The sequence below is a fragment of the Triticum aestivum genome, chromosome 3D (genome assembly GCF_018294505.1).
Source record: "Triticum aestivum cultivar Chinese Spring chromosome 3D, IWGSC CS RefSeq v2.1, whole genome shotgun sequence".
In the NCBI taxonomy this organism is placed as follows: Eukaryota; Viridiplantae; Streptophyta; class Magnoliopsida; order Poales; family Poaceae; genus Triticum; species Triticum aestivum.
In genome coordinates this window covers 82,862,756-82,882,264 of record NC_057802.1, presented here as the reverse complement: position 1 = coordinate 82,882,264, position 19,509 = coordinate 82,862,756, and positions in this window count along the sequence as shown.

Genomic DNA, 19,509 nt, shown 5'->3' with positions numbered 1-19,509 from the left:
TGGTACTTCACTAGATAAATCCTCTGCACTACAATTTCTTCGAAAACGAGAAGTGCATGAAAGGTTATGCACTGAAGAAGTGGGAGTCAACCTTGAACCCTTGTGTTCATGCCCATGGACCCGATGTAGAACTTATCATGGAAGCTTCTTGTGATAATAATAATCCCCTTGTTATAAGTTCATCTGGTAACTATGTTTGGTCCTATGAAACCGTGGTTCTGACCATGATTGTTCCCCTTTGATTCCATTTCTCGGACAAGTTAAATCACTTGTCTTCTGTAGATCAATGCATCTTTGCAACCTCTATCTTGACCTTCCTTCGAGTATTACCCTCCGGTATCTCGAGAATAACAAAGAACTGTGTTGCCTCCTATGAGTCTTCATCTGGTATTGCTCCTCAGCGATTTCAGATTGCCCCGGGTTCCGAGTTATTGGTCGCTCGAGAACACCGATAAGTGAATCGATTCCGCACTCCGATTCAATAGCTCTAAGCTATTTTCGTTGCTTACGAGTTTAATAATCCTTCAAGTCAGTCCTAGCATGATCGACTATATCATCTTCGTGCAAAATTTTAACTGTGCTACCTGCTCCTTCTTCCCGGAGCACAGTTTTTGACGATTAGCTAAGCTTACGTTGATCTTTCTCGTCATATCATTTCTCCTCGAAGAACAAGCTTGATTTTGAACTTGTGTCGTATCCGTGGTTCCAATAGCCTTTCGCTTCATCCTTCCTGTTGCTTGATGTCGTCGCTCCTCGATGGCATCTTCATAGAGCCTCTCGACAAATGCGTCGTGATCAGCATCAACATTTTGACTTCCGCTGAGATGACAATTGAATTCATTGTGAGAATTACCATCCTTGACCTTCAATGATTTGAGTTATCATTGACAAACCCCTTGTCTTTTTTTCCAACACATGTTTGATCATGTCTTGGTTATACCTTGGACTCCTTGCTATTCCTGCAATTGTTCCTTGAGTATTTCTTGTGATCTTCAACTCCATCCCCTACTTGGAACACCATGTTAATGCTACCTCGAAGCATGAATGTGGTTTTCCGAATATCAACAAGGACATCAGAAGCATAATACAAAATGTTTCTCGTTCAATTACCCTCACACTGTTGTATGGGTAATATCATGATTCTTCCCTCGCCCCATTATCTAAATGCTTTTGAACTTGCTGTCCTATCATGTATATCCTGCTCCGCTTTTCCTTGAGAAGGATATACTCCCAACTCTTATGTGTAAACACATATTCCTTTCCATTGGATTGTTTGATTTGATAATCATACTTTCCCTTTCCATTGGTTTGTTTAACCTTTCTTCTGATCTATATGTTATAAGCAGAAATAATTCCCTGCTTATGGAAACACCTCGGTTTACAACTCTGTCAGTGTGACCCTGTTACTATTGCTGACGACATCCTGGTAACCCCCGATGGACGAGAACTTTGCCTATTGGTCCGCCTCGTTCAACGAGCAGGAAAATGGTTCTCTTCGTCCCTCGCCCTTGGTACCAACGTTGTTGCCAATATAACTGACAGACTATCCTTTGACATGCCTTGCTATCAAGACCCTACAAGATGTCAGCACCCTTTCTCCTTTTTAACCCACATGGTGGGCCCATAACCCACAGTTCCACAGGATCGAAACCTTACTCTCATGTACAACCTTGATTCCAAAACAATCTTTGCACTTGGCTTCGTATGTAATTCACGAGCCAACTTCCTCCCCATGTTTCATTCTGGTATCAGAGGCAACATTATTCTTCATTGTTCTAAATGTTGGAAATATGCCCTAGAGGCAATAATAAATTGGTTATTATTATATTTCCTTGTTCATGATAATCGTTTATTATCCATGCTAGAATTGTATTGATAGGAAACTCAGATACATGTGTGGATACATAGACAACACCATGTCCCTAGTAAGCCTCTAGTTGACTAGCTTGTTGATCAATAGATGGTTACGGTTTCCTGACCATGGACATTGGATGTCGTTGATAACGGGATCACATCATTAGGAGAATGATGTGATGGACAAGACCCAATCCTAAGCCTGCACAAGATCGTGTAGTTCGTTTGCTCAGAGCTTTTCTAATGTCAAGTATCAGTTCCTTAGACCATGAGATTGTGCAACTCCCGGATACCGTAGGAATGCTTTGGGTGTACCAAACGTCACAACATAACTGGGTGGCTATAAAGGTGCACTACAGGTATCTCCGAAAGTGTCTGTTGGGTTGACACGAATCGAGACTGGGATTTGTCACTCCGTGTAAACGGAGAGGTATCTCTGGGCCCACTCGGTAGGACATCATCATAATGTGCACAATGTGACCAAGGAGTTGATCACGGGATGATGTGAGTTACGAAACGAGTAAAGAGACTTGCCAGTAACGAGATTGAACAAGGTATCGGGATACCGACGATCGAATCTCGGGCAAGTAACATGCCGCTAGACAAGGGGAATTGAATACGGGATTGATTGAATCCCCGACATCGTGGTTCATCCGATGAGATCATCGTGGAACATGTGGGAACCAACATGGGTATCCAGATCCCGCTGTTGGTTATTGGCCGGAGAACGTCTCGGTCATGTCTGCATGGTTCCCGAACCCGTAGGGTCAACACACTTAAGGTTCGATGACGCTAGGGTTATAGGGAAAGTATGTACATGGTTACCGAATGTTGTTCGGAGTCCCGGATGAGATCCCGGACGTCACGAGGAGTTCCGGAATGGTCCGGAGGTAAAGATTTATATATAGAAAGTATGGTTTTGGCCACCGGAAGTGTTCCGGGCATCACCGGTAGTGTACCGGGACCACCGGAGGGGTCCGGGGGTCCACCGGGAGGGGCCACGGGCCCCGGAGGCATACATGGGCCAAGTGTGAGAAGGAACCAGCCCCTAGGTGGGCTGGGGCGCCTCCCCACCAAGGCCCATGCGCCTAGAGAGAAGAGGGGGCAAACCCTAGGGCAGATGGGCCCTAAAGGCCCATGCCTGGTGCGCCCCCCTCTCCCCCCCACTTGGCCGCCACCCCAGATGGGGATTGGGGCTGCCGCCACCCCTAGGGTGGGGGCGCAGCCCTCCCTCTCCCCCTATATATAGTGGAGGCAAAGGGGCTGCCCAACACACGAAGTTCTTCTTCTCTTGGCGCAGCCCTTCCCCTCTTCCATGTCCTCCTCCTCTCCCGCAGTGCTTGGCGAAGCCCTGCAGGATTGCCACACTCCTCCACCACCACCACACCGTCGTGCTGCTGCTGGACAGAGTCTTCCCCAACCTCTCCCTCTCTCCTTGCTGGATCAAGGCGTGGGAGACGTCACCGGGCTGCACGTGTGTTGAACGCGGAGGCACCGTTCTTCGGTGCTTAGATCGGAATCAACCGCGATCTGAATCGCTACGAGTACGACTCCTTCATCCGCGTTCTTGCAACGCTTCCGCATCGCGATCTACAAGGGTATGTAGATGCACTCCCCTTCCCCTCATTGCTAGATTACTCCATAGGTTAATCTTGGTGATGCGTAGAAAATTTTGAATTTCTGCTACGTTCCCCAACACTAAACCCCATCATCACTTGTTCTAGGCATCCGCTGGATGCCTACATGGTTGAAACTTGTTGAACCTCCTTATAGCACTCTCGATACATTTCTTGGTGCTTTTAAAAATCTCCTTCCTTGAGATAACTATCGGATGCCGATCCTTTCAGACATCTGTTCTTATAGCTTCCCTCTTATTTCACTCCTTAAATCTCGGGATGAGATTTCTTGTAGTGGAGGAGATTTGTAACGCTCGGATAATTATGCTGCAGTAATTTCATGCTAATGGTGCCATGTCATCATATTACTGTTGCTAATCCTCGCTTGATCCAAATCATAATTCAATTCAAATTCAAATTAAAGTCCAAAAATTCTAATCTAGTCAAACGGCAAAAGTTTCTAACGTGCAAACAAAAATGTTCAAAGTGTGGCAAACAATTCCTGGATATTTGTCATGTTGGAACCAACCTCTTTTGGATTCCTAGAGTGCCCCTGGAAATTTAATTGGTGATCTAGGAGCATTTAAATTTGTCCTTTTTCTTATTTCTAAAAATGCTTGAACAATTCCATTGGCCCTGAAACTTTTCAGGTAACACCACAATGTCGTGCCTGAACTATTTGCTAAGTTTCACATTCAACAAAAATCATTTGATGCGTTGTTTCCATACAAAGCAGTAGCTATCCTATTAATAGAAAACTAATTAAGAAAAGGGGAAAGAGAGAAACCCCCCTGATGTTGGACTGGGCCGCAAGTGCACAGTGCACGGCCCAGCCCAACACGCCTCATGTCGCCCTCCTCCTCTGTTCACAGAGAGGAGGTGGACGCCGGGCAGCCGCCCGTGGCCGCGATGGCCACGTGCCGGCCATCCCGTGCCTCCCCGCCGTCTCCCCCGGTGGATAAGGTTCCCCCCAACCCCCAGGACAAACCCTAGCCCTCACTTATCCCCTCGCTCGTCCTCTCCCTCTCTGTTTCTCTCCCTCCCGAACTGTCATTGACGCACCGTCACCATCCTCGTGGCCACTGGCCTCCCCGATGACTGGGAGATTGTCCAGGGACTTCCTCGTCATCGACTCCGTCCCCCCGTGCATCCGCTCGACCGGAGCTACACCGTGCGCTCGGGATCGAGCTAGTTATCCGCCACGGCCGTCGCATCTCGCCATCGAGCTCGACGCATCCGGTCACCCCCACGCTCTCTAATCACGTCCACGAGCTCCGTGGTGAGCTCCTTTGTCGATCCCCTCGTTTTCCCCTTCGGTTCGTCACCGTTTGCCATCGTCCCCGAGCTCCTGCATATATATGTGTGCGTATTGTTGTTGCCTACGCTGTTATCGCTGCTCCTGGTCGTGCGCGCGCAGCCCCGTGCCTGCTGTTGCCGCTGCCCTGCGTGCCTGCTTGCTGCTGCTAGCCACGGCTGCTGCTCAAGCTGCTGCCCTGCTGCGTGCGCGCTCGCCTCCTGTCGCTGCTACCTGCCGCACGCGCGCTCGCCTGCTGACTCTGCTCGCCCGCACGTGTGCCCGCTGCTGCCGTTGCCGCACCTTGCTGCTGCTAGCCACGGCCATGGCTATGGCCATGTGTGTGTGCAACGTGTGTGTGTCATGCGTGTATGTGTGTGTGGGTACACAACCACGGCTGGCTACGCCACCTGCCGGCCCATGGTTTAATTAGGCTAGGATTACTTACGGATAGTTTAGATAGGAATTAATTTAGTGCTAATTAGTCTATATAAACAATGACATGTGGCCCCCCTAGTTTACATTAATTTAGACTAAGTAATCTACACCTATGACAATGACATGTGGGCCATGCTATCCCTTTTGACTAGTCAAAAGTTGACTGGGTTGACTGCACTTTAGATTTTAACTTTCAAATTTAAAACAATTCCAGAAATTCTAGAATATTATTAAAACTTTAGAAATTCATATAAAATAATTCGTAACTCAGATGAAAATACTTTGTACATGAAAGTTTCTCAGAACGATGAGACGAATCCGAGTACGCGGTCCGTTCGTCTGCCACACATCCCTAGCATAGTGAACAACGAACCTTTCCCCTTCGGTTCGTTTGTCTGAAAATGCCAAACTTCGGGAAAGCATTCCCGGATGTTACCCTCTTCGCCGGTAACGTGTAGCACCGCGTTAGAACACGTCTAGCTCTGCCTGTTGTCCTGTTATACACTTGCTTGCTATGTATTTATTGTTTCTCCCCCCTCTTCTTCTTTGGTAGACCCCGAGACCGCTGCTGATGCCACTGTGAATGACTACGTCGACGACGACCCTTCTTCCCCTTTCAGCGGAGCTTCCAGGCAAGCCCCCCCCTTTGATCATCCCAATATCGCCCATTCCATTCTCTCATGCTTGCATTAGATTTTGCTACTCTAATTGTTTGCTCCTATTCTGATGCATAGCCTGCTTTTGTATCTGCTATTGTACTACCTGCTTATCCTAAACTGCTTAGTATAGGTTGGTTAGTGATCCATCAGTGACCCCCACCTTGTCCTTGTTGCCCCTGCTTCATCATCGAAGACCCGATCAACGGGATCAAAGACCAGGCCCCGGCACCGCACATCACTTTCCCCTTTTGTTGCTCGACTCTGCAGAGTTACTATCGAGTGCCGAGGGTGAGACCTCTACAGCACTTCTGATGTTAACCCTGTAGTGTAGCTATTCGGTCGTGGTCATCGAGGGTGATTCCGCCTTAATCACTTCCGATACGACTCTGTCGTGCAACCCCTCAAGTGTGAACCTCGGGGGTGGTTCCTCTTATGTTCACCTTGATGATTACATCGAGTGGAATTCACCGGGGGTGATTCCTCGGGTTTTCCCCTTGATGTTTGGACACACGGATACTTGGACTTAACAACTGTTACTTGGAAAGGCGGGTCGACCCTGAGGGGTACCCGCGAGTGATGTGGAGACGGGTTGACCTGGAGGGTGCCCGCGAGATAATTACGAGGCATGGCCGGGCATTCCTAGCCCTTGCCACAAGTCCTCGAGACGGGGCAATGGGGTCACGTCTTTCGTGAGTCTCTGCTTGTTACCGCGCATTCCTAATCCACTACAATTTGGATATTTGATCCGAGGGGCCTCTGGCCTGATAGCACTAACCATCACGTGGGCATAGTATGGGCGTTCTGCGTCGTATGCATCAGCCGAAGCTTAATAGACATCAGCGACTGAGCGGCGCGCTCCGGGTTGGACTGGTAAGCTCCTGCCTTTTTAGGGAGGTAGCTAGGTCTGCTCACCGGCCGCGTACGCAACGTGCAGGAGTTCCTGGGGCGATGGCCCATGACCCCTGGGGGCATAGGTTTAGTCCGGCATGCTGACCTCTCTATTAAGCCTAGGTCAGGTTGCGGCGTATTGTTTGGCCGAGGCCGGGCATGACCCAGGAAAGTGTGTCCGGCCGGAGTTAATCGAGCGTGGTGGGTAAGTTGGTGCACCCCTGCAGGGAAGAAAACATCTATCGATAGCCTGTCCTACGGTAACGGACACTTGGAGTTGTATCCCGATCGATACAACTAGAACTGGATACTTGTGATGAGAAATGGATTGTGATGAGAATTGGATAGTATGGCTCTGGGATTGCTTTCTCGCCGGGAGTCGAGAAAGGATCTCTGGCCGAGGTTGATAACACTACTACTACTTTACTTTATGCTACTCTACTCCCTCCTGTTGCTGCAAGATGGTGGTTTCCAGAAGATGCTAGTCTTCGATAGGCTAGGCTTTCCCCTTCTCTTCTGGCATTCTGCAGTTCAGCCCACATATACAACCCGTTTCATTGATACCGATGCATATGTAGTGTAGATCCTTGCTTGCAGTACTTTGGATGAGTACTCACGGTTGCTTTGCTCCCCCTTTTCCCCCTTTCTTCTTCTTTCTGGTTGATGCAACCAGATGTTGGAGCCCAGGAGCCAGATGCCACCGTTGATGCCTACTACTACGCGAAGACCACCGACGACCAGGAGTAGTAAGGAGGCTCCCAGGCAGGAGACCTTGCCTTTTCGATCATAGATGCTTTTGTGCTAGCCTTCTTAAGGCAAACTTGTCTAACTCATGTCTGTACTCAGATATTGTTGCTTCCGCTGACTTTTGTGTATTCGAGCCCTCGAGGCCCCTGGCTTGTATTATAAAGCTTGTATTATTTTAATTTGTGTCTAGAGTTGTGTTGTGATATCTTCCCGTGAGTCCTTGATCTTGATCGTACACATTTGCGTGTATGATTGAATCGAGGGCGTCACATGAACGTTTTGGCAAAAGCTCGGTATGATGACTACTTGATAGTTTAGTGCACCATGCTTTACGGCTTAGAACCTGGACTTCAAAAATGTTTTGAATGCCACGGAGCATATAAGATGTCAAGAGTTGAAATTGGTATTTCATACTGGTGCCCATGTCGAGAGGTATGAGACCTCTGACAGTACTTTGCCAATAAGATGGAGGAGAATAGCTCAACCAGTGAGCATGTGCTCAGATTGTCTGAGTACTACAATTACTTGAATCAAGTGGGAGTTAATCTTCCAGATAAGATAGTAATTGACAAAGTTCTCTAGTCACTATCACCAAGTTAATAGAACTTCGTGATGAACTACAATATGCAAGGGATGATGAAAGTAATTCCCGAGCTCTTCGCGATGCTGAGATCGGCGAAGGTAGAAATCAAGAAAAGAGCATCAAGTGTTGATGGTTAACAAGATCACTAGTTTCAAGAAAAAGGGCAAAGGGAAAGAAGGGGAACTTCAAGAAGAACGGCAAGCAAGTTGCTGCTCAAGTGAAGAAGCCCAAGTTTGGACCTAAGCCTAATACTGAGTGCTTCTACTGCAAAAAGGACTGGTCACTGGAAGCGGAACTACCCCAAATAATTGGCGGATAAGAAGGATGGCAAAGTGAACAAAAGTATATTTGATATACATGTTATTGATGTGTACTTTACTAGTGTTTATAGCAACCCCTCGGTACTTGATACTAGTTCAGTTGCTAAAGAGTAGTAACTCGAAACGGGAGTTGCATAATGAACAGAAACTAGTTAAGGATGAAGTGACGATGTGTATTGGAAGTGGTTCCAAGATTGGTATGATCATCATCGCACACTCCCTATACTTTCGGAATTAGTGTGGAACCTAAATAAGTGTTATTTGGTGTTTGCGTTGAGCATGAATATGATTTGATCATGTTTATTGCAATACGGTTATTCATTTAAGTTAGAGAATAATTGTTGTTCTGTTTACATGAATAAAACCTTATATGGTTACACACCCAATGAAAATGGTCCGTTGGATCTCGATCGTAGTGATACACATATTCATAATATTGAAGCCAAAAGATGCAAAGTTAATAATGATAGTGCAACTTATTTGTGGCACTGCCGTTTAGGTCATATTGGTGTAAAGCGCATGAAGAAACTCCATGCTAATGGGCTTTTGGAATCACTTGATTACGAATCACTTGATGCTTGCGAACCATGCCTCTTGGGCAAGATGACAAAAACGCCGTTCTCCAGAACAATGGAGCGAGCAACAGATTTGTTGGAAATCATACATACTGATGTACGTGGTCCGATGAATATTGAGGCTCGCGGCAGGTATCATTGTTTTCTGACCTTCACAGATGATTTGAGCAGATATTGGTATATCCACTTGATGAAACATAAGTCTGAAACATTTGAAAAGTTCAAAGAATTTCAAAGTGAAATAGAGAATCATCGTAACAAGAAAATAAAGTTTCTATGATATGATCTTAGAGACAAATATTTGAGTTACGAGTTTGGCCTTCAATTAAAACAATGTGGAATAGTTTCACAAACTCATGCCACCTAGAACACCACAGCATAATGGTGTGTCCGAACGTCATAACCGTACTTTATTGGATATAGTGCAATCTATGATGTTTCTTACCGATTTACCACTATCGTTTTGGGGTTATGCGTTAGAGACAGTTGCCTTCACGTTAAAAAGGGCACCATCTAAATCTGTTGAGACGACACCATATGAACTGTGGTTTGGCAAGAAACCAAAGTTGTCATTTCTTAAAGTTTGGGGTTGCGATGCTTATGTGAAAAGTTTCATCCTGATAAGCTCAAACCCAAATCGGAGAAATGTGTCTTCATAGGATACCCAAAGGAGACAGTTGGGTACACCTTCTATCACAAATCCGAAGGCAAGACATTCGTTGCTAAGAATGGATCCTTTCCAGAGAAGGAGATTCTCTCGAAAGAAGTGAGTGGGAGGAAAGTAGAACTTGATGAGGTAACTGTACCTGCTCCTTTATTGGAAAGTTGTTCATCACAGAAATCTGTTCTTGTGACTCCTACACCAATTAGTGAGGAAGCTAATGATAATGATCATGAAACTTCCGATCAAGTTAATACCGAACCTTGTAGGTCAACCAGAGTAAGATCCGCACCAGAGTGGTACGGTAATCCTGTTCTGGAGGTCATGTTACTTGACCATGATGAACCTACGAACTATGAGGAAGCGATGATGAGCCCAGATTCCGCAAAATGGCTTGAGGCCATGAAATCTGAGATGGGATCCATGTATGAGAACAAAGTATGGACTTTGATTGACTTGCCCAATGATCGGCGAGCCATTGAGATTAAATGGATCTTCAAGAGGAAGACGGACGCTGATAGTAGTGTTACTATCTACAAATCTAGAATTGTCGCAAAAGGTTTTCGACAAGTTCAAGGTGTTGACTACGATGAGAGTTTCTCATTCGTATCTATGCTTAAGTCTGTCCGAATCGTGTTAGCAATTGCTGCATTTTATGAAATCTGGCAAATGGATAAACAAAACTGCATTCCTTAATGGATTTATTAAAGAAGAGTTGTATATGATGCAACAAGAAGGTTTTGTCAATCCTAAAGGTGCTAGCAAAATATGCAAGCTCCAGCGATCCATCTATGGACTGGTGCAAGCATCTCGGAGTTGGAATATACGCTTTGATAAATTGATCAAAGCATATAGTTTTATACAGACTTGAGGTCAAGCCTGTATTTACAAGAAAGTGAGTGGGACACTACAACATTTCTGATAAGTATATGTGAATGACATATTGTTGATCGAAAATAATGTAGAATTATTCTGCAAAGCATAAAGGGGTGCTTGAAAGGAGTTTTTTCAAAGAAAGACCTCGGTGAAGCTGCTTACATATTGAGCATCAAGATCTATAGAGATAGATCAAGACGCTTGATAAGGTTTTTCAATGAGTACATACCTTGACAAGATTTTGAAGTAGTTCAAAATAGAACAGTCAAAGAAAGAGTTCTTTCCTGTGTTACAAGGTGTGAAATTGAGTAAGACTCAAAGCCCGACCACGGCAGAAGATAGAAAGAGAATGAAAGTCATTCCCTATGCCTCAGCCATAGGTTCTATAAAGTATGCCATGTTGTGTACCAGATCTATTGTATACCCTACACTGATTTTAGCAAGGGAGTACAATAGTGATCTAGGAGTAGATCACTGGACAGCGGTCAAAATTATCCTTAGTGGAATAAGGATATGTTTCTCGATTATGGAGGTGACAAAAGGTTCGTCCTAAAGGGTTATGTCGATGCAAATTTTGACACTGATCCCAGATGACTCTAAGTCTCAATCTGGATGCATATTGAAAGTGGGAGCAATTAGCTAGAGTAGCTCCATGCAGAGCATTGTTGACATAGAAATTTGCAAAATACATACGGATCTGAATGTGGCAGACCCGTTGACTAAACTTCTCTCACAAGCAAAACATGATCACACCTAAGTACTCTTTAGGTGTTAATCACATAGCGATGTGAACTAGATTATTGACTCTGGTAAACCCTTTGGGTGTTGGTCACATGACGATGTGAACTATGGGTGTTAGTCACATGGTGATGTGAACTATTGATGTTAAATCACATGGCGATGTGATCTAGATTATTGACTCTAGTGCAAGTGGGAGACTGAAGGAAATATGCCCTAGAGGCAATAATAAAGTTATTATTTATTTCCTTATTTCATGATAAATGTTTATTATTCATGCTAGAATTGTATTAACCGGAAACAAGATACATGTGTGAATACATAGACAAACAGAGTGTCACTAGTATGCCTCTACTTGACTAGCTCGTTGATCAAAGATGGTTATGTTTCCTAGCCATAGACATGAGTTGTCATTTGATTAACGGGATCACATCATTAGGAGAATGATGTGATTGACTTGACCCATTCCATTAGCTTAGCACTTGATCGTTTAGTATGTTGCTCTCGCTTTCTTCATGACTTATACATGTTCCTATGACTATGAGATTATGCAACTCCCGTTTACCGGAGGAACACTTTGTGTGCTACCAAACGTCACAATGTAACTGGGTGATTATAAAGGTGCTCTACAGGTGTCTCCGAAGGTACTTGTTGGGTTGGCGTATTTCGAGATTAGGATTTGTCACTCCGATTGTCGGAGAGGTATCTTTGGGCCCTCTCGGTAATGCACATCACTATAAGCCTTGCAAGCATTGTGACTAATGAGTTAGTTGCGAGATGATGTATTACGGAACGAGTAAAGATACTTGTCGGTAACGAGATTGAACTAGGTATTGAGATACCGACGATCAAATCTCGGGCAAGTAACATACCGATGACAAAGGGAACAACGTATGTTGTTATGCGGTTTGACCAATAAAGATCTTCGTAGAATATGTAGGAGCCAATATGAGCATCCAGGTTCCGCTATTGGTTATTGACCGGAGACGTGTCTCGGTCATGTCTACATAGTTCTCGAACCTATAGGGTCCGCACGCTTAAAGTTCTGTGACAATTTGTATTATGAGTTTATGTGTTTTGATGTACCGAAGGTAGTTCGGAGTCCCGGATGAGATCGGGGACATGACGAGGAGTCTCAAAATGGTCGAGACATAAAGATCGATATATTGGACGACTATATTCGGACATCAGAAAGGTTCCGAGTGATTCGGGTATTTTCGGAGTACCGGGGAGTTACGAGAATTCACTGGGAGAAGTATTGGGCCTTATTGGGCCATACGGGAATAGAGAAGAGAGGCCAAAAGGAAGGAGGCACGCGCCCCCCCTCTGGTCCGAATTGGACAAGGGGTGCAGCCCCCTTTTCCTTCTCCCTCTCCCCCTCTTTCCTTCTCTCCTACTCCGGAAAGGAAAGGGGAATCCTACTAGAACTTGGGAGTCCTAGTAGGACTCCCCACACTTGGCGCGCCCCCTCTAGGGCCGGCCTCTCCCTCCCTCCTTTATATACGGGGGCAGGGTGCACCTCTAGACACAACAATTGATCTCTTGATCTCTTAGGCGTGTGCGGTGCCTCCCTCCATCATAATCCACCTCGATCATATCGTAGCAGTGCTTAGGCGAAGCCCTGCGTCTGTAGCATCATCATCACCGTCATCATGCCGTCGTGCTAATGGAACTCTCCCTCGAAGCTCTGCTGGATCGGAGTTCGTGGGACGTCATCGAGCTGAACGTGTGCTGAACTCGGAGGTGTCGTGCGTTCAGTACTTGGATTGATCAGATCGTGAAGACGTACGACTACATCAACCGCGTTGTCATAACGCTTCCGCTTTCGGTCTACGAGGGTACGTGGACACACTCTCCCCCCTCGTTGCTATGCATCACCTGTTGGGGAACGTACTAATTTCAAAAAAAATCCTATGCACACGCAAGATCATGGTGATGCATAGCAACGAGAGGGGAGAGTGTTGTCTACGTACCCTCGTAGACCGTAAGCGGAAGCATTTTATCAACGCGGTTGATGTAGTCGTACGTCTTCATGATCCGACCGATCCAAGTACCGAACGCACGGCACTTCCGAGTTCTGCACATGTTCAGCTCGATGACGTCCTCGCCTTCTCGATCCAGCAAGAGGGGCGAAGTAGTAGATGAGTTCCGGCAGCACAACGGCGTGGTGACGGTGTTGGTGAAGAACAATCTCCGCAGGGCTTCGCCTAAGCACTACGAAAACTATGACGGAGGATAAACTAGAGAGGACGGGGTTGCCGGCACACAGCTTGGTGTTTCTTGATGTGTCTTGGGTGCTAGCCCTACCCCTCTATTTATATGTTGAGCCTTGGGGTCGAAACTTGGAGTAAAAGCCTCCACAAAGTTGGTTTCACCCAAAAGGCAAGAGTCCTTCTCGGACTCCAGGGCCAGACGCTAGGGTTCCAGGCGTCTGGACCCAGACGCCAGGGACCCTGGCGTCTGGCCCCTGGACTCCGCAAAACTTCCTTTTGCGCTTTCCAAAAACCTCGTGGGCTTTCCCCTTTGGCCCAGATAAAGTGTTCTCGTGCCCAAACATTTCGGGAAACATCCGGAACCCCTTCCGATGGATTCTGGAACCTTTCCGGAGATCAAACACTACTATCCACATATCAATCTTTACTTCCGGACCATTCCAGAGTTCCTCGTCATATCCGTGATCTCATCCAAAACACCGAACAACATTCGGTCACCAACATACATAACTCATAGTACTATATCGTCAACGAACGTTAAGCGTGCGGACCCTACGGGTTCGAGAACTATGTAGACATGACCGAGACACCTCTCTGGTCAATAACCAATAGCGGAACCTGGATGCCCATATTGGCTCCTACATATTCTATGAAGATCTTTATCGGTCGAACAACATATGTTGTTCCCTTTGTCATCGGTATGTTACTTGCCCGAGATTCGATCGTCGGTATCACAATACCTAGTTCAATCTCGTTACCGGCAAGTCTCTTTACTTGTTCTGTAATACATCATCCCGCAACTAACTCATTAGTTACAAAGCCTGCAAGGCTTATAGTGATGTGCATTACCGAGAGGGCCCAGAGATACCTCTCCGACAATCGGAGTGACAAATCCTAATCTCGAAATACGCCAACCCAACAAGTACCTTTGGAGACACCCGTAGAGCACCTTTATAATCACCCAGTTACGTTGTGACGTTTGGTAGCACACAAAGTGTTCCTCCGGTAAACGGGAGTTGCATAATCTCATAGTCATAGGAACATGTATAAGTCATGAAGAAATCAATAGCAGAATACTAAACGATCGAGTGCTAAGCTAACGGAATGGGTCAAGTCAATCACATCATTCTCCTAATGATGTGATCCCGTTAATCAAATGACAACTCATGTCAATGGCTAGGAAACATAACCATCTTTGATCAACGAGCTAGTCAAGTAGAGGCATACTAGTGACACTCTGTTTGTCTATGTATTCACACAAGTATTATGTTTCCGGTTAATACAATTCTAGCATGAATAATAAACATTTATCATGAAATAAGGAAATAAATAATAACTTTATTATTGCCTCTAGGGCATATTTCCTTCAGTCTCCCACTTGCGCTAGAGTCAATAATCTAGATCACATCGCCATGTGATTTAACATCAATGGTTCACATCTTTATGTGGTTAACACCCATAGTTCACATCGATATGTGACCAACACCCAAAGGGTTTACTAGAGTCAGTAATCTAGTTCACATCGCTATGTGATTAACACCCAAAGAGTACTAAGGTGTGATCATGTTTTGCTTGTGAGATAATTTTAGTCAACGGGTCTGTCACTTTCAGATCCGTAAGTATTTTGCAAATTTCTATGTTTACAATGCTCTGCACGAAGATACTCTAGCTAATAGCTCCCACTTTCAATATGTACCTAGATCGAGACTTAGAGTCATCCAGATCGGTGTCAAAGCTTGCATCGACGTAACCGTTTACGACGAACCTTTTGTCACCTCCATAATCGAGAAACATATCCTTATTCCACTAAGGATAATTTTGACCGCTGTTCAGCGATCTACTCCTAGATCACTATTGTACTCCCTTGCCAAACTTAGTGTAGGGTATACAATAGATCTGGTACACAGCATGGCATACTTTATAGAACCTATGGCTGAGGCATAGGGATTGACTTTCATTCTCTTTCTATCTTCTGCCGTGGTCGGGCTTTGAGTCTTACTCAATTTCACACCTTTCTAACACAGGAAAGAACTCTTTCTTTGACTGTTCTATTTTGAACTACTTCAAAATCTTGTCAAGGTATGTACTCATTGAAAAACCTTATCAAGCGTCTTGATCTATCTCTATAGATCTTGATGCTCAATATGTAAGCAGCTTCACCGAGGTCTTTCTTTGAAAAAACTCCTTTCAAGCACCCCTTTATGCTTTGCAGAATAATTCTACATTATTTTCGATCAACAATATGTCATTCACATATACTTATCAGAAATGTTGTAGTGCTCCCACTCACTTGTAAATATAGGCTTCACCGCAAGTATGTATAAAACTATATGCTTTGATCAACTTATCAAAGCGTATATTCCAACTCCGAGATGCTTGCACCAGTCCCCAGATGGATCGCTGGAGCTTGCACATTTTGTTAGCACCTTTAGGATTGACAAAACCTTCTGGTTGCATCATATACAACTCTTCTTTAATAAATCCATTAAGGATTGCAGTTTTGTTATCCATTTTGCCAGATTTCATAAAATGCGGCAATTGCTAACATGATTCGGACAGACTTTAAGCATCTGTACGAGTGAGAAAATCTCGTCGTAGTCAACACCTTAAACTTTGTCAAAAAACCTTTTTCAACAAGTCTTGCTTTGTAGATAGTAACACTACTATCAGCGTCCGTCTTCCTCTTGAAGATCCATTTATTTTCTATGGCTTGCCGATCATCGGGCAAGTCAACCAAAGTCCATACTTTGTTCTCATACATGGATCTCATCTCAAATTTCATGGCCTCAAACCATTTCGCGGAATCTGGGCTCATCATCGCTTCCTCATAGTTCGTAGGTTCGTCATGGTCAAGTAACATGACCTCCAGAACAGGATTACAGTACCACTCTGGTGCAGATCTTACTCTGGTTGACCTACGAGGTTTGATAGTAACTTGATCTGAAGTTTCATGATCATCATCATTAGCTTCCTCACTAATTGGTGCAGGTGTCACAGGAACCGGTTTCTGTGATGAACTACTTTCCAATAAGGGAGCAGGTACAGTTACCTCATCATGTTATACTTTCTTCCCACTCACTTATTTCGAGAGAAACTCCTTCTCTAGAAAGGATCCATTCTCAGCAACAAATGTCTTGCTTTTGGATCTGTGATAGAAGGTGTACCCAACTGTCTCCTTTGGGTATCCTATGAAGACACATTTCTCCGATTTGGGTTTGAGCTTATCAAGATGAAACTTTTTCACATAAGCATTGCAACCTCAAACTTTAAGAAACGACAACTTTGGTTTCTTGCCAAACCACAGTTCATATGGTGTCGTCTCAACGGATTTAGATGGTGCCCTATTTAACGTGAATGCAGCTGTCTCTAATGCATAACCCAAAACGATAGTGGTAAATCGATAAGAGACATCATAGATTGCACCATATCTAATAAAGTACGGTTACGATGTTCGGACACACCATTATGCTGTGGTGTTCCAGGTGGCATGAGTTTGTGAAACTATTTCACATTGTTTTAACTGAAGGCCAAACTCGTAACTCAAATATTCGTCTCCGCGATCAGATCGTAGAAACTTTGTTTTCTAGTCACGATGATTTTCTACTTCACTCTGAAATTCTTTGAACTTGTCAAATGTTTCAGACTTATGTTTCATCAAGTAGATATACCCATATCTACTCAAATCATCTGTGAAGGTCAGAAAATAACGATACCCGCCGCGAGCCTCAACACTCATCGGACCGCATACATCAGTATGTATTATTTCCAATAAGTCAGTTGCTCGCTCCATTGTTCCGGAGAACGGAGTCTTAGTCATCTTGCCCAGGAGGCATGGTTCGCAAGCATCAAGTGATTTATAATCAAGTGATTCCAAAACCCCGTCAGTATGGAGTTTCTTCATGCGCTTTACACCAATATGACCTAAACGGCAGTGCCACAAATAAGTTGCACTATCATTATTAACTTTGCATCTTTTTGGCTTCAATATTATGAATATGTGTATCACTACGATCGATATCCAACAAACCATTTTCGTTGGTGTGTATGACCATAGAAGGTTCTATTCATGTAAACAGAACAACAATTGTTCTCTAACTTAAATGAATAGCCGTATTGCAATAAACATGATGAAATCATATTTATGCTCAATGCAAACACCAAATAACACTTATTTAGGTTCAACACTAATCCCGAAAGTATAGGGAGTGTGCGATGATGATCATATCAATCATGGAACCACTTCCAACACACATCGTCACTTCACCCTTAACTAGTCTCTGTTCATTCTGCAACACCCGTTTCGAGTTACTTCTCTTAGCAACTGAACCAGTATCAAATACCGAGGGGTTGCTATAAACACTAGTGAAGTACACATCAATAACATGTATATCAAATATAGCTTGTTCACTTTGCCATCCTTCTTATCCGCCAAATACTTGGGGTAGTTCCGCTTCCAGTGACCAGTCCCTTTGCAGTAGAAGCACTTAGTCTCAGGCTTAGGTCCAGACTTGGGCTTCTTCACTTGAGCAGCAACTTGCTTGCCGTTCTTCTTGAAGTTCCCCTTCTTCCCTTTGCCCTTTCTCTTGAAACTAGTGGTCTTGTCAACCATCAACACTTGATGTTTTTCTTGATTTCTACCTTCGCCGATTTTAGCATCGCGAAGAGATTGGGAATTGTTTTTGTCATCATTTGCATATTATAGTTCATCACGAAGTTCTACTAACTCGGTGATGGTGACTAGAGAATTCTGTCAATCACTATTTTATCTGGAAGATCAACTCCCACTTGATTCAAGCGATTGTAGTACCCAGACAATCTGAGCACATGCTCACTGCTTGAGCTACTCTCCTCCATCTTTTAGCTATAGAACTTGTTGGAGACTTCATATCTCTCAACTCGGGTATTTGCTTGAAATATTAACTTCAACTCCTGGAACATCTCATATGGTCCATGACGTTCAAAACATCTTTGAAGTCCCGATTCTAAGTCGTTAAGCATGGTGCACTAAACTATCAAGTAGTCATCATATTGAGCTAGCCAAACGTTCATAACGTCTGCATCTGCTCCTGCAATAGGTCTATCACCTAGCAGTGCATCAAGGACATAATTCTTCCGTGCAGCAATGAGGATAATCCTCAGATCACGGATCCAATCCGCATCATTGCTACTAACATCTTTCAACTCAGTTTTCTCTAGGAACATATCAAAATAAAACAGGGGAGCTAAACGCGAGCTATTGATCTACAACATAGACAAGCAAGATACTACCAGGACTAAGTTCATGATAAATTAAAGTTCAATTAATCATATTACTTAAGAACTCCCACTTAGATAGACATCCCTCTAGTCATCTAAATGACCACGTGATCCAAATCAACTAAACCATGTCCGATCATAACGTGAGATGGAGTAGTTTTCAATGGTGAACATCACTATGTTGATCATATCTACTATATGATTCACGCTCGACCTTTCGGTCTCCAGTGTTCCGAGGCCATATCTGTTAGATGCTAGGCTCGTCAAGTTTAACCTGAGTATTCTACGTGTGCAACTGTTTTGCACCCGTTGTATTTGAACGTAGAGCCTATCACACCCAATCATCACGTGGTGTCTCAGCACGAAGAACTTTCGCAACGGTGCATACTTAGGGAGAACACTTATACCTTGAAATTTAGTGAGTGATTATCTTATAAAGCTACCGCCAAACTAAGCAAAATAAGATGTATAAAAGATAAACATCACATGCAATCATAATATGTGACATGATATGGCCATCATCATCTTGTGCCTTTGATCTCCATCTCCAAAGCATCGTCATGATCTCCATCGTCACCGGCATGACACCATGATCTACATCATCTTGATCTATATCAATGTGTCGTCACATGGTCGTCTCGCCAACTATTGCTCTTGCAACTATTGCTATCGCATAGCGATAAAGTAAAGCAATTATTTGGCGCTTGCATCTTATGCAATAAAGAGACAACCATAAGGCTTCTGCCAGTTGCTGATAACTTCAATCAAAACATGATCAACTCATACAACAA